Source organism: Erpetoichthys calabaricus, chromosome 1 (assembly GCF_900747795.2).
Source record: "Erpetoichthys calabaricus chromosome 1, fErpCal1.3, whole genome shotgun sequence".
Lineage (NCBI taxonomy): Eukaryota > Metazoa > Chordata > Cladistia > Polypteriformes > Polypteridae > Erpetoichthys > Erpetoichthys calabaricus.
This window is the reverse complement of record NC_041394.2, coordinates 256,498,287-256,514,516: the sequence shown is the minus strand read 5'-3', so window position 1 is coordinate 256,514,516 and position 16,230 is coordinate 256,498,287.

The window sequence follows — 16,230 nt, the reverse complement described above, 5'->3', positions numbered from 1 at the left end:
TTGGGATAATCCATCCACCCACATTCCTAAAAATCTTAACTAAATAGACTTACAACATGGCTCTTCTGTTGCCTCTGAGTTTTAAGGAACAGGGTTCAATTCCCAGATCTGACTCATACTGTGTGCAGTCTGCACATGCTCATTGTACTCCATGATTCTTCCCACAAGTAAGTGTTATTTAATTCTTGACTGTTAAAATTGGTTAAGTATGAGTGAATTTGGTTGTGCATTCAGGTGTGCCTTGCAATTGGCAGGTTTGTCATCCCATGTTCTTGGACTGGGTATACGGTCTGATAGGCTCTGGCTCCCTGTTACACTATTATGAAATCACAAGTATGACAAAAGAATGAGTAATGATCAGCTAGTTTGCATTGATCTGAGTTACCATATTTATGCAAATAGATAACATGCTTTCAGATATTTACGAGTATAGAATAAATTAGTACATGTCCTATACAATAATGTTTTTTTTAATGCTATTGAAAGTTGTGTTGGATTTACATCACAACATAGCATGGAAGTCTATTTAGACACTGTGGTAGGAAGTAGTTAATCTTGCTTGTTCAAACTAAGGAAATACTTATAAAGATTACATCATAATGATGTAACATGAATATTATTACTTAAAAGTTGTTGAATTTATAACAACAAATATACTGTTCAAAAAAAAAATTAAGGGAACACTTAAATCAAGTGGAAAATCTTTACTGAGTAATACTGTGTAGTTAGTTGAGAACAAAATCATGTAACAATGATAAATGGAAACCAAAATCACCAACACAGGCTGATCCATCTTGTATGAATTTCATCACAGCAACTCATAACTTGACTCAGTAGTGTATATGGCCCCCATATGCATGTATGCACTCCTAGCAACATCTAGGCATGCTCCTAATGAAATGGAGGATGGAGTCCTGGGGGATCTCCTCCCTGACCTGGATCAGTGAATCAGTGGGCTCCTGGACAGTCTCTGGCACTACTTGATGGCATTGGATGAATGAATACATAACATCCCAGAGGTTCTCATTTGGAATGTGCAAATCGATCAATGACATCAATGCCTTTGTCATCCAGGAACTGCCTACACACTCTGGGTGCATGAGGCCGGGCATTGTCCTGCAACAGGAGAAACCCAGGGCCCACTTCACCAACATAAGGTCTGATAATGGCTCTGGGGATTTCATCTTGGTACCCAATAGCAGACAGGGTACTGTTGCCTACCACATGGACCCTCCAAGGATATGCCTCCCCAGGCCATCACTAACCCACCGCCAAACCAGCCATGCTGGATGATGTTGTAGGCTGCATAACGTTCACCACGGCATCTCCAGACTCTTTTACATGCACACCGGTAACAAGCTGAACGTCATTTTGTATGGCTTTTCCAGTGCTCCTCCTGTTCCTAATTGCACAAAGGAGCAGATACTGGTCCTATTGCTGGGTTGATGCCTTTCTATGTTCCTGTCCAGCTCTCCTCATGCAACAGTTCATCTGCTGGTATTTCCTCCATGCTCTTCAGACTGTGCTAGTAGACACAGTAAACCTTCTTGCAATGGCACATATGGAGAAGCTGGACTACCTGTTCAACCTGAATCGGCTGCAGGTACCACTTCATTCTACCAGTAGTGACAAAGACACTAGTAAAATGCAGAACTAGAGAAGAATCAGTCAGGAAGGATAAGGAGAGTGCAATTGTCTGTGGCCACCACCTGCAAAACCATTCTCTTTTTGCGGGTTGTCTTGCTGTTGCGACTCAAGTGCACCTCGAGTTTCATTTGCACCAAAGCAGGTGAAGTTGATTCACAATCACTTATTCTTCCTGACTGGACAGATTGATACTGCTGAAGCTTAACTGACTTGGTGTTAGACTGTGATGATTAAGTGTTCCCTTCCCTTCATGTTTAACATGAATTAGAATCCAGCTACTAGGCACTGTAGCTTGCGTTTAGACAAAGCTGGGGTTAGTAAAAATAGAAATATTGTACAGATGGAAGGAAATATCAGATGAACTAGAAAAATGTAAGACTGATAAACAACATTTTGTTAAAACTTTGAATTTAGCTTTTACATTCCTTGACTTTCAGTAAGTATGTGCACACTTTCATATTCAATGTAAGCCAGAAGCACAAATATGATCAAACTAAAGCAAAAACTAGGACACAGTACCTAGGGATAAGTCAGTGAATGAGTGAAGACTAAATTAACTAATATGAATGTTCATGTCATCACCTCACAGCTAGAGACTCCCCCCAGTAGGGGAAAAAGGGACAATCAATTAATCTTTGTTTTACACATTTCTTTTTACAGAGCTTCTTATGGTTCTTTACAACGTAAACAAAGACAGATTTCAAAGTAATACGATAATAAAGCATCACTCAGTACATACTAAATTAGTATGTACTGTTTTAGTATGTACAACTAAGACTTTAAGTACATAAACAATAACAAACTGCGCAAGAATAATGATGAGAAGTATGAAAGGACAACATAGTGTATGTAGAATCAATGCTTTTGGTAGAGAAGGGTTGCTTAGCAAGTAAATCTGCAGACATTGCCAAATAAAACACAGCAAAGACAAACTGAATTTTTAAGCACGATTTTAGTGTGACCACCAGTAGAATTTCACAAACAGACCTAAAGAAAGGGTCTTGGAGTATCCATGCATAAGGTAAAAAGGTGTGCTGGCCAAGAGTTTTACAAGTTTATGGAATACTATAAATAATGACATCAGATGATCAAAATGTCTAGTAGATTGACCTGAGCAAGTGCTGAAGATAGTCTAGACTATTGTAATCACTGTAACATCATTCTTGGTTGGTAGGGCAGCTACAGAGGTTGGAGCTAAAAGAGCCATATAGCATGCCAGTAGAATTGCTAATATCAATTAGATCAACTAACATGATGTAGAAGGGAGCATATTACAGTTAAAACTACAGTTTGTAATGCACACATAGAAATTCTTGCTCAGGCTATAAAGGTCCCCACACATGTTCATGGACATACATTGGACCTTGTTTTATTTCAGGGTTTTAATATTTACAGTCTTGAAATATATAATGTGCATTTCTCCGGCCACCTGCCTGTTTCTTTGGATATGTGTTTAATTTTTCACACAACTTCTAGAATTATTTCTCAAAGTTCTTGCATAATTACTGCCTCACAATTTTCCAGTCCATTTAGGGACGCTGCTCCCAAATTATAATTCTTTAAGCACTAAAATAGTAGATACAGTCACTCCTTTCAAAATTTTTCATTCCAAGCATAAATTAGAGCCCTGGTTAAATGACACCACCCATGCTCTGAAACAGGTCTGTAGGAGGGATGAGTGTAGGTGGAAGAAAGACAAACTCCGTGTCTTTTGAAATTAAAAAAAAAATTGTCTGTCCCGTTAGTAAAGTGCAGTTAAAGATTCAAAATCAAAATATTTCTCTGAGTTAATAGACCCCACATGCTATTTAATGTCATAAATGCAGATATATGCAGGTGGATAAGCCTATGGTGTCCTGGGTAATGGACTATCTGTCGGGTCAGGCAGACTGCAGTTTGTAAAACTCAAGGACTGTGATTCTGATGTGAATGTGAGCAAAACTGGAGCACCACAAGGAACAGTCCTGTCTTTTCTCTTAAACTCTGTATACTGCCAACTATAAATATAACACCAGGTCATGTCACTTGCAGAAACTCTCATAATAATTCTGTACTTATGGGGTGTATTGATTAAGGGGATGAGTATAGGAGTCAGGTGAAAACGTTTGTTTCTTGGTGCAAAGAGAATTCTCTGCATTCCAACATCAGCAAAACCAAGGATCTGGTTATTGACTTTCGGAGACTAAAGAGCCTCTATGTCCGATCACTATTCAAGAAGTGGATGTAGAGAAGGTGCACTCCTACTAGTACTTGGGGGTCCACATTAATGAGAGGTTGGACTAGTCTCGGAACACAGAGGAACTATATAAGAAAGGGCACAGCAGACTCTTTTTCCTTGGGAAAGTGCATTCCTTTAATGTGAGAAGTAACATCTTTCACATCTTCTGTATCTCTGTGATGGCCAGTCCATTTTTTTATGCTGTGGTGTGCTGGGCTGGTAACTTTAAGAGAGGCAGACCAACAAAAAGTTAATTAAGAGGGCAAGCTCAGTTATAGGATGCACTCTGGACCGCCTGAAGGTTGTAGCGAAGGAGAGAATTAAAACAAAACTGAGCACCATTATGAACAATGCTATACATTCTCACTCTGACACACTAACACTGAGTACCTTAAGCCAACAAATTATTTAGCAAAAAACATGTCAAGAAATGCTACTGGAGCTCCTTTATAAGAAATAGCAGTACATCTGCATAATGCCTCACTGTGACTGTGACAGCCAAGTCCTAACTTTTCTTTCTTTTGAATTTTGTTGCTTTAAAGTCATTACATTGTGTTCAGACCAATGTGTGTGTGTGTGTGTGTGTGTGTATTTATTTACTTACTTATCAATTTATGTATTTTGTTATTTAAAGAGATTTTGTAAAAAGACTAATTTACCCCTGGGGACAAATAAAGTTCTATCTATCTATCTATCTAAGACAGACTAGAAAGTAGCTGACTAGTGCAAATTAGCAGATGTTTTCATCTGATTTTGTCCAAAATAGGTTTTTTTTTTTTTTTTTTTTGCTTTTGAGCATTTTGCACATAAAAACCACTGCACAGGGCCACCAAGCCAATATATATTGAATATAAAACAAAGAAAATAACGACACAGCTGACAGCAATGTGGCCGAAAAACATTGTGTTTGTTAATTAGTACACTGTATTTACTAATGTCGCTAGTGTCGGAGCAGTAAGCTATATGTAGTATTATAACGTCCGCAATGGACGTGGCCATCTGCCATGCATAAGATACCATATTGACACTGGCGGGCGAAGGGGCCACCGATTCTTTCTCTGCCCAGGGCAGCCATGAGCCTAGAGCCACCCCTGCACTGATACAGAACAATGCAAGTAAACTTTGGCTCAATTAGTAATTTTTATTGACAGAATATAAAAAGCTGAACAGTGGAAATGTAGTCAGCTTTGCAGCAACTAGTGCCATCTATTGATGTCTTCATATTGCTTTCCACTAGTGATGAGTGAACCCCACTGAAATTGCTTTATCTTGAGTTTGGCAAAATTGCAGAAATGTTTGGAACTTGACTGAACTCAGTGAAATGCATTGTAGTGATTGGGGAATGAGAAACCAAGCTAGTTTTGAGTGTATTATAGTAGTGAAATTGCCCCTGACGGTTAGGGGAACATCTGCCAATTATGTTGGACCGAAGACTGTGGCCAAAAGTTTAACCTGAGCTGAGTGACAGCAGTGCTAAACCCTGTACCACCATGCCTTCCAAAATAAAATTTAAATTAAACATCAAAACAATAACATTTCTTGCAGACAGTGGCAAAGAGGAAGCATGAATTCACAAAGGTCTGCCCCTCACAGATTCAATAGCAGGTAATCACCTCTGAAATGAAAAGTAGTTTGCTTTTTTTTTCTAACACTTTTTCTCTTTCATTGCCCTTGCTACCAAATAAGTGCAATACTAAACAATGTGGATTCTTCACTCCTACCTGTTTGCATCAACTGGATAGCGGTCTGGGTAATACTACTAAAGAAGCTGGCTCATGTATTACACAAATTACTTTTAAGACATGAATACAGCGACATACTGTATTTCCTGTTTCCTTTTGTGTGCATAGTTTGCATTTAAATGTATTTGGAACTTTTCTACTCATTTTTAGCACATCACTAGAATCAGCATTATGTATTTAGGGAGCTGTCCCATTCAACATTGGTTGCTACAGCTCTGTGATGCCATGCTGGCCTTGTAAAGCATCATGAGGCACTGGGAATAAAAAACAGTTTGTCTAAACAAGGTGCATGGTGAGTTTCCAGGAAAATATTCAGTGAACACGGTCACTGGCGAAAACAGCATATTTGCTTCAAATTTTACACTACTATCTGCTTGATCTTATCTAAAGTATGTTGAAGGTAGTACATCAGCAACAAATATGAAATCTTAATGTCCGCTTGAATATCTGTGAAATTTCCATGACTAACAAAATGTGCCTTGAATGGTCTCCTACAATCTGCTCTTATTATTTGCTTGTAATATTGAGTAATTCTCATACTTTCAAAAGCATTAGGAACTTGGAAGTTCAAATTAACGGAATACAGATAAATGAAATGAATTAATGTTGGGAACTGGATGTGAACTTGTGCAATACAAATGTCTAGACAACATGCTGTGTGCAGGTTTTCAATATCTTTATTAGAGGGGGAGGTTTGAAACGTTTAAGGTAAAATGTCTTTTAAAATAGAAATAAGATCAGCGGTCAATTGGAAACATATGTGAGGTATGGTATAGGACATTTTAAAGGATTAAGACCGAAGTAAGACCAAAGTATACAAATATTCCATGTGATTAAATCAGCTAAATTTACATGAAGCCTAATATGCTGGTAATAATTAATCTCATAGCTTATTTGAAATAAAGCACCATATAAATATCATAAATGTTACAGAGAAATCTGATTGAAGTATATTTGAATGAAAATTAATTCATAATATAACACGTTTTTTGATGATCAAATCTATAGTTATGTAAAAGAGTAATGCAACATTAAATGTTTAACGTGCCAGAACATCGATATTTTTTCTGCTGGTCTGTTATTTTATCTACTTTACACAACTGACAGAAGAAGAAAGTATTCTAGGTATATACCCGTTTTCCTGCATGCCTGAAGAAATTCACCTTTACCAACAAAAGCAGTACTCTGCTTTACAAAAGTCTGTGTGACTTTGCCATAGTAACACTTGAGAAAACTAACTCAAAAACACTGGTTAAACAGATTGCATCTGTTTATACTTCATTATGATATTTTTTGATGCGATAACCCTATTTCATCAAAATAGATGTGAATAAATTAGGAGATTCTAAATGCTAGAAAATCTAAATGCACAAAAATATTCTTGGAAAAATCTTCCTAGCCTAGAAGTCATGTAACCATGGTTGTTTATTTCTGTAATTTTCATCTATTTGTTTATCTTCACTCACGTCAATTAAAACAGAACATAATAGCTGACAATACAAGCTTCCTCCTTCTGGCAGAATACTGTATTACAAAATGAGTGGCAACACTGTTTTACAGAATCATTCTGTATTTGAAACAGACATGTTGTGTTCCGTAATGGAATGCCATTTCTGCTGTATTTTATACAGTGCCAAAATTCCAAGAGGGATGTCAACAGTACAAATCCCCATTCCAAGCACCCACCCTCACAAATTCAACCCCCCTGTTGTTGCCTTATGTCATCCCTTATTTTTGTTTGCATAAGTTACCAACCCTAATGTGACCTCCCCCGAACATTATACATAATAGAAATTTGACCTACCACACTACAGAGCAAGACCAGTTCTGTGACATCACAGAATAAAAGTTTTCTTGGATTCCAACAAAATAACAGAATACTAAATTTTAATAGTATCATAAAGTGCATAAAAACTGCCCTTCAAACTGTTGAGGATCTCCATATCTAGAATACTAATTAATATAATATTAATATAAAATATTTTAATATAATGTAACCAGTGTTTCTGTTTACTGGATTTTAAAAATGTGAATATGCCTTTTAATTTTAATTTAGCTGTTTTCACCATTTTGATTACGACAATCACACAACATTTCCTGTTCCAGAGCTGCATTCAACATATGGCACAAGCAAGTATACATAACTTAGGCTGAATTATAACTTTTCTTCTTCCATTTTTTTAACGTCAATTGTAAAAAAAAAAAAAAAAAAGATACAGATATTGAACATATTCTGTCATCTGTCTCTCTTCCTCCCTTTTTGAATGAAACCACTAAGCAATTTGCAGCATTCTTTGAAGGTTCCATCCACAGTATATCCTTTTTTATTTTAAGCAAACTGAGACTAAGGAGTCATGTGATAGAACTATTTAAAATTATAAGGAGTAAATATGATGGTTACCAGCTGTTAGTTAGAAATAAATTCTTTCCTAAAGAATAAGGACCACTGATAAAATGGGTTGAATGACTCATAAATGTTCAGATATATTTTTACACAGAGGAGTGTAGCTACACAGAAGAAACTACTAAGCAGAACCGTAGGGAATTTCATATCTCAACTTCATGATATCAGAGAAACGTTAGGTGAATACATGTTTGGATTAAAGTCTAAATTTCTTATGTTCGTACGTCTTGTTTGCAATCCCACATGATCAAAAATGTCTTGATTTTGCCTTTCTTTAATTGTGTATTATTCTGCAATTACAGTGTGATTCTTTTGTAGAGGACATTAACTTTCATTTCTCTTTTATTCCAACATTATCGGTTGTACTGAAGTATGTAAATATTCAGTGCTAAAAAAATTAATGACTAACACAATAAATCAAATCAGGATTTTTACCCTCTGCATAATATTTATCATTAACGTTTCAGAGGCTCAGAGGGATGGCATATGGTGTGTAATTGCTGCAGGAAAAAACATTATTATATTCTGACATTTCACTAACATAAGTTCCATATTAATGCCATTATCTGTCATTAAATAATTGGAAAAATAACTTTGCTGTTTTAAGAAAATGAATAATCATAAAATATTTAAATGTGCTTCAGTGTCTTGCTGATAAGGGGTTGAGAGGAAACCACCAAAATGGCACAAGTCAGGGGAAATATCAGAAAGTTGATGTATGCTGGTGGAAGAGCGCCACACAAATGATGAGATGCACAAAGAGACAGGAGTTAAAGCTTTCATGCATAGGACTTAAAAAATACTCCTTGACAACGGGGATGGGCTGAGGGAGTTCTACTAAATCTTATAGAGATTTTCCTTTATTACATCTTGTTAAGATCATAACCACTTATTTGGCTGTCAAGCCACACTAGTCAGATTGTAATTAACCTTCAGCCAGTCAGCTTTAAAGTTAGCCTCTGACTTCATAAAGTAAGAGCTTAATACTCGACAGCAGAAATCCAATGACATCACATTCATTGAACCCTAACCAGCAATGTATTGAGATGCCATATTGCCTGAATTTTAAGTTGGACAATTTCCGAATTATCTTCCAGTCTTCATGAGATTAGGGTGGTGTGGTGGCTTTGAGGCCAGGGCTCTGCACTGGCAATCAGAAGGTTGCCAGTTTGAATCCCGTAAATATCAAAAGAGACTCTGCTCTGTTGGGCCCTTGAGCAAGGCCCTTAAACTGCAATTGCTCCGTCTTGGGTATGACATTAATCTGCATCCAGCCCTGCATGTAGGCCTTCCAACGTACAGGGAAAAACCTGGGGTTTGGTGGAAGAATTGGTAATCCAGCCACCGTAAAAAACTCACACTGGTTCCACTCCATCTGAACTGGTGTTGTGCTGAGGTGCATGGCTGCATTCAGGTCCTAATCTGGATCTTGAGTTGGTGTGGTGGGTGCGGCAATGCGCTGTATCAGCACGTGCTCCTAACCTCTCCTCTTCATGAGATTCTGTACAGCTGCTTATGCATACAAAAAGATACACCCATGACACATCTGCTTAATGTGTGATGTTATAATAGCTATTTTTTCCTATTGTTGCTCTAGGGTATGTTTTCAAAAGTCCACATTAAATTTTAAGTGCTTAATGGTTCTGTATTAAGGTTAAATACAATCATTAATCCCAATTTGTTATGAAATTTTACTTTATTGTGGAGTTATCACCACTGATTAGCAGAATAATGCTTGTGAACACAGAGAAAAGACAAGAGAAACACATAAAGGTTTGGGACCCAGTCCCGTATACTGGGGGAGAACAATCTTGTAGAGAAAAAGAGACTTCAATGAGACATTGTTTGAATAATACAGGGGATTTTTATATGCGACGGACAGGAAATGACAATGATAATTGATAGTGACGTTGAAATGGTGAGCCGGAGGTGATAAGATGGGTTGAAGGCAGAAGTGAGGTCATCTAGTGGAGTTGTATCTTTGGCATCCGGAAGAGGATTGTTTCTTGAATGGATTTTGAACGGAGTTTCAGAAGGTAAGTCTTCTAATTGTCTGTTTTCCTGAAGCATAAGAGAGAGAGAGGTATTTTTTCTAAACATCAAATCCCCCTGGTTGTTGTATTCATGCTGTGTCGGGCCTGTTGACTGCCCCCATTCACGTGTGTGTGACATGCTTCAAATACGACAAAGGAACAGTGCCAGGCAGGTTGTGGTGGTGTAATGGTGAGACTCAAACCAAAATAAATAATTTCAGAGACAATGTTGCTCCATGTCATGACAAAACTAGTGAGAAAAATGCTTGATTAAAGAAAATAATTAGTATAATGGACCAAACCTGAATGCCCTGCTTGATAGGGTAGAGATGAAACCATTCAACTATTAATGCAAATTGAATAGTGAATTGTCACTGTCAACAGATTACACTGTGGAATTTCATGTCACTCGCTTTAACCCTGAAGCCACCCCTGTTGCCCTTCAGGAGTGTGGGCAATGATATAATTATGTCACAAACCAAACAGGTTTCTTTTTACCTGACTAATGGTGACAAGAACCTGTATGACATATTTCAAGCCTGTGACTTGTCCATAAAGAACAAACCAAAATAAATGTTGGTTTAAGAATATAGAAATAGCATTATAAGATTTATTATTATTTTAAAAATCTGAAACCTGATTTTGGAAAATAATAATATAAATTATCTGTTTAACAACTACTAAAACTGCTTCTGGAAATCAGCGTGAAATAATGTTCACATTTGTTTAAAGAGAAATACATTGCCTTGAATTAAACAAATATAATTCACAGTACAAGGGGAATGAACAGAGCTGCAAGTTTATCAGTTTGCTTGGACTGAAGATGTTCATGTTTAAAAAAGGTTTATACAAGACTTTCTGCAAAATAACAAATGAATATAGTAATAACCTTTAAGTATTACTCAGAAATTAGCTAACTTCATAAATGAGAAATCACCAGCATCTAGCACAAAAGGTATAACACCAACTAACCTCTTAGGTTTTTTTTTTTTTGTTAATTGGGAATGTTAGGAAATATACTGCTCAAAAAAATTAAAGGAACACTTTTTAATCAGAGTATAGCATCAAGTCAATGAAACTTCTGGGCTATTGATCTGGTCAGTTAAGTAGCAGAGGGGGTTGTTAATTAGTTTCAGCTGCTTTAGCGTTAATGAAATTAACAACAGGTGCACTAGAGGGGCAACATTGAGACAACCCCCAAAACAGGAATGGTTTAACAGGTGGTGGTCACTGATATTTTTCCCTTCTTATCTTTTCTGACTGTTTTTCCCCCAGTGCAGTCTCAAGGGCATGGAGGAAATTCCAGGAGACAGGCATTTACTCTAGGAGAGCTGGACAGGGCCATAGAAGGTCCTTAATCCATCAGCAGGACCGGTATCTGCTCCTTTGGGCGAGGAGGAAGAGGAGGAGCACTGCCAGAGGTCTACAAAATGACCTCCAGCAGACCACTAGTGTGAATGTCTCTGACCAAACAATCAGAACCAGACTTCATGAGGGTGGCCTGAGGGCCCGACGTTCTCTAGTGGGCCCTGTGCTCACTGCCTGGAACCGTGGATACCAGAATTGGCAGGTCCACCACTGGCGCCCTGTGCTTTTCACAGATGAGAGCAGGTTCACCCTGAGCACATGTGACAGACGTGAAAGGGTTTGGAGACGCCGTGGAGAACATTATGCTGCCTGTAACATCGTTCAGCATGACCGGTTTGGTGGTGGGTCAGTGATGGTTTTGGAAGGCATATCCATGGAGGGATGGACAGACATCTACAGGCTAGACAACGGCACCTTGACTGCCATTACGTATTGGGATGAAATTCTTGGAAACATTGTCAGAACCTATGCTGGTGTCCTGGGTTCATCCTGGTGCACGACAATGCCCGACTTCATGTGGCGAGAGTATGCAGGCAGTTCCTGGAGGATGAAGGAATTAATACCACTGACTGGCCCCCACGCTCACATCACCTAAATCCAATAGAACACCTCTAGGACATTATGTTTCAGTCCATCCAACGCCGCCTAGTTGCACCTCAGACTTTCCAGGAGCTCGGTGATGCCCTGGTCCAGATCTGGGAGGAGATCCCCCAGGACACCATCCGTCATCTCGTATACATGCCTGATAACGTCGGGCATGATCCTAATAAGCATGTGGGGGTCATACAAACTACCAAGTATGATTTTAAGTTACTGCCATGAAATTTCAGCAAAATGGACTAGCCTGCCACATTATTTTTTCACTTTGATTTTTGGGGTGTCTTTGAATTCAGCCCTCTGTAGGTTGATAATTTTCATTTCCATCAAACAATGTGGCATCCTTTCATTCCTAACACATTACCCAGTCCATATCAGTATAGATATCCAGCATGATTATTTTTCCCCTCAAGATCTGATGTGTTTTCAAAATGTTATTTGTTTTTTCATCTTGAGATCACCTCTTCCTTTACTTCCTCCATCTCCTGGAACAGCTGCTCACCTCCTACCTACAGTATACAAGCTACTGTTTTCCCTTAATGAACCATGACCTAAGATTTAGAGGTGCTAATTTTCATCCCAGCAGCATCACACTCATCTACAAATTGTTACAGAGTGCACTTGAGATTGACATTTTTGATGCTATGAGGACAGCATCATCTGAGAGCATCAGAGATACAACCCTAGGATCTCAAGCCTCCAAACCTTTTTCTCTAAAACTTTGCTGCAGGTTGATATCCTCTCAATAAAATTATGAGCAGAACATAAGACAAAGGCTTGGGTCTACCACCCACGCAGAATGGTTTTGACATAATACCAAATATGAAATCTTGCTTCTCCAATACAGGACTGAGTGCCATGTAGCAGTAGCTCCGGTACTCCCTTATCTTGTAACCCATTCCACAAGATAACAGTGTACATGGTCATAAGCTTTTTCCAAGTGCAGAAAGCTCATGTGGATAAGACTGATAGACTTTCATGATCCCTCAAGTATCTGAAGACCCTAGTTTTTGAGAATCAAGGACTATGTTTCTGAGCAACACTCCTGTTCAACACTCCACAAACAGTTCTGTTTCATTTTCTCTTCACTCTGTACACATCAGACCAAATATAACCCCGATTTAATTTCCCTTAGTCGAAATTACCAGATAATTCTGCATTTATTGGATGTATTTATAAGGGGGATTAGAGAGAGTTTAGGAGTCAGATGGAGAATTTAGTTTCTTGGTGCAGAAAGAATTGTCTGCAGAACCAAGAAACTGGTTATTGACTGTCACCGCACCAGAGAGCCTCAATGTTTGGCCACTATCCACTATTCAAAGACTGGATGTAGCAGTGGTACACTCCTGTACCACTGTCCATTATCATCACAACAGGAGACTCCCACAAAATCAATGCATTTTTTAAAAGCTTAGGCTCAGTTATGGAACACACTCTGAACCCCCTGGAGGCACTAGCAAAAGACAGAATTAAAACATTAGTGAATCCCATTACAAACAATGTTACACATTCTTTCTCTAAAACACTAACATTGAGGACTTTCGGCCAACGTATTATTCAACAGAACTGTGTCAAGAAACGCTATTGAGACTCCTTCATACCAATGGAAGTACAACCAGAAAATGCCTAACTGTGACTGTGACTGCCCAGTCAGACATTTTTCTTTTTAATTGTCTTGCTTTTTAGTCATTCTGGTGTGTGTTCAGACCATAGTGTGTGTGTATTTATTTATTTATCTATTTAACGAGCTCCTGTAAAAAGACAAAATTTCCACTCGGAACAAATAAAATTTTATCTGTTTATCTGTCATTCTATCTATCTGTGCAAAGAATAAGAGTTTGTCCACTGTTCCACGGCAAGGGCGGAATGTACATATCTCTTCCTAACATGGAAGTTACATTGTATTTGCATTTTTAGAGACCTCCATATTGACAACAGGTTTATAGCCTTTGAACAGTTATGCCTCAAATGTAACTTTTAATAGTACAAACCATTACAATATGCAAGTTACAAAGTTTTTAAAACAGTGTTCTTACACTGTTTAATTTAAGTCTGAATTATTATTTTTATTATTTTATTTTTGTTTTATTATTTTTATTATTTCACATAGTATTCTATAGTTAAAGTTGTTGCCAACTAAAGTTGTTTTGTTTGTCTTTCATCACTTGTTAAAAGAATCTTGATCAGGGATTTGGAAAGTTGGACAACAATAGAAACATCTGAAATGACTGATAAAATTCCGTTGTATAACTGTAGCAATGATTTTTCTTTAATTATAAACTACGTAGATAATACAAGACTACAAACTGAATATGTAAATAAAATGCATTATCATATTATTATTGTGACCTTTCAAATATAACACTGTATCTTATCATGTCATCCCCTCTGCCTACCAACTTAGTAAATTTAAAATAAAGACAGAATAAGGGATCTTAGGCCTGACTTCTGAATAAAATGCACTAACTTGTTCTTTAAACCTAATTCCAACTGATTTGTTGAAAAACTCACAATGCAGTTATCTCAGTCAATATTGCACATAATAAATCATTATTAAAATACATTGTCTGATACTTTTAAAGTATCCATTGTTAGACCTCTATTAAAGAATAAAATATTCAGATCCAAATGTTTCAAAGAATTATAGGCCAATTTCAAGTTTATTTTTTATTTCTACAATTTTAGGGAAAAACATCTTTATAAAACTTCAGTCTTACTTTTGAAAATAAAGTCTTTATGAGGAATATGAGTCTAGCTTTCAGATCAGAGAAAATTCTTTAACGCATGTTGTAAGTAATATTCTAATTTTCTTTCATGCAGCATATGTCACCATTTTTATACTTTTCGACTTAGGTGCTGTTTTGACACTATTGATCATCTTACCACGTAGCTGGCTTATCAGACACTGTTGTTAGCTGATTTACTTCATATATGCAAAATCCTTTTTAAGATGTCTGGATGTTTGAAAACAGTATTCCCTTGTTGTGCTTACAATTAGAGGAATCCCTCTGGGTTTGGAGCAGGGGTCAGTTCCCTTTTATCTAAATATGCTGCCGTTATGAGTTCTGATTTAGGAACACAATATTAATTTTCATTTGTATGGTGATGACATTCATCTGTGTTTATCATTTATGACAAGTAATACCTCTTCAATTACTTTATTAATTAACTGCTTGATGTGAAACGGTGCAATAATTAAAATTGTTTATGCTTAAATTCAGAAAAAGTAATTCTTTCAGTTTGCAGTAACACATTGAATAGTAAATCATTGTCCCTGATTCCATTGTTAGAGCTCTATTAAAGATAAAAATTCAGATCCAAAAGTTTGAAGAATTATAGGCAAATCTGCAGTTTTACTTTTTTTTTTTTTTATTAAGTTAACTGTATACAGATGCCTTTAAAAGATTTAATTTTAGCTTAGTTGAATCGATAAAACAAATTTTGATTTAACCTTTGGTTGTGATTATTCTGCACTTTCTGAAATGTGCATTCAACCATTACTGAATTAAAGTGGTTTCTTAAGCTATTTTTTTAATATACATTTTGTTATTGATGCCGGGATCTTTTAGCAACAAGCAATATGGTGCTGAGAAACATGGTTTGATGACGTCAGTAAAGTTCCTCTATATAAACTATTGAAAGTGTCTGAGTGTGACGGTGTGGGTCAGCGCCTTGCTCCTTCCTCATTTTTGGGAGCCTCTTGGACCAGACACTGTCGATAATGTAACCAGATGAGTGTGGCAGATGAGAACAAAACACACCTGAAGCAAGAGGAAGGTGCAAAGTATTTAGTGCCTTTATAAAACAAAAAAAAAAAAAATCCAAATGGTGTCCAAAGCATAGTGTGCCTCAGACTATCAATAAATAATCTATAAAATGAAGTGTTCTATGGAAGTTAAAATAGAAAAATCAGTTAAAAACGAGGTTAAAACAATGCAGGGTAGGAAACTAATTTAAAATCTGCAAGCCCTGGTACTTTCCTTTAAAACAGACACCTCTCCGGCTTATCCTATTTGGATCTTGCAGTTTGGAGAGATGCCAATCAGCAGGTGCAGACACCCATCTCATCCAGCCCGTGTCCCCGCCACTAATTCCACTGCGTCTGTGGGCAACCCTGAGCCCTGCTCCACCTGAACTGCTGCCAATCCAGGCTCCACCTGGTGCGGGCACTCTGCTCTTCCACCGCTGCCAATGGCTCCACCTGCCGAAAGTACCTCCTGA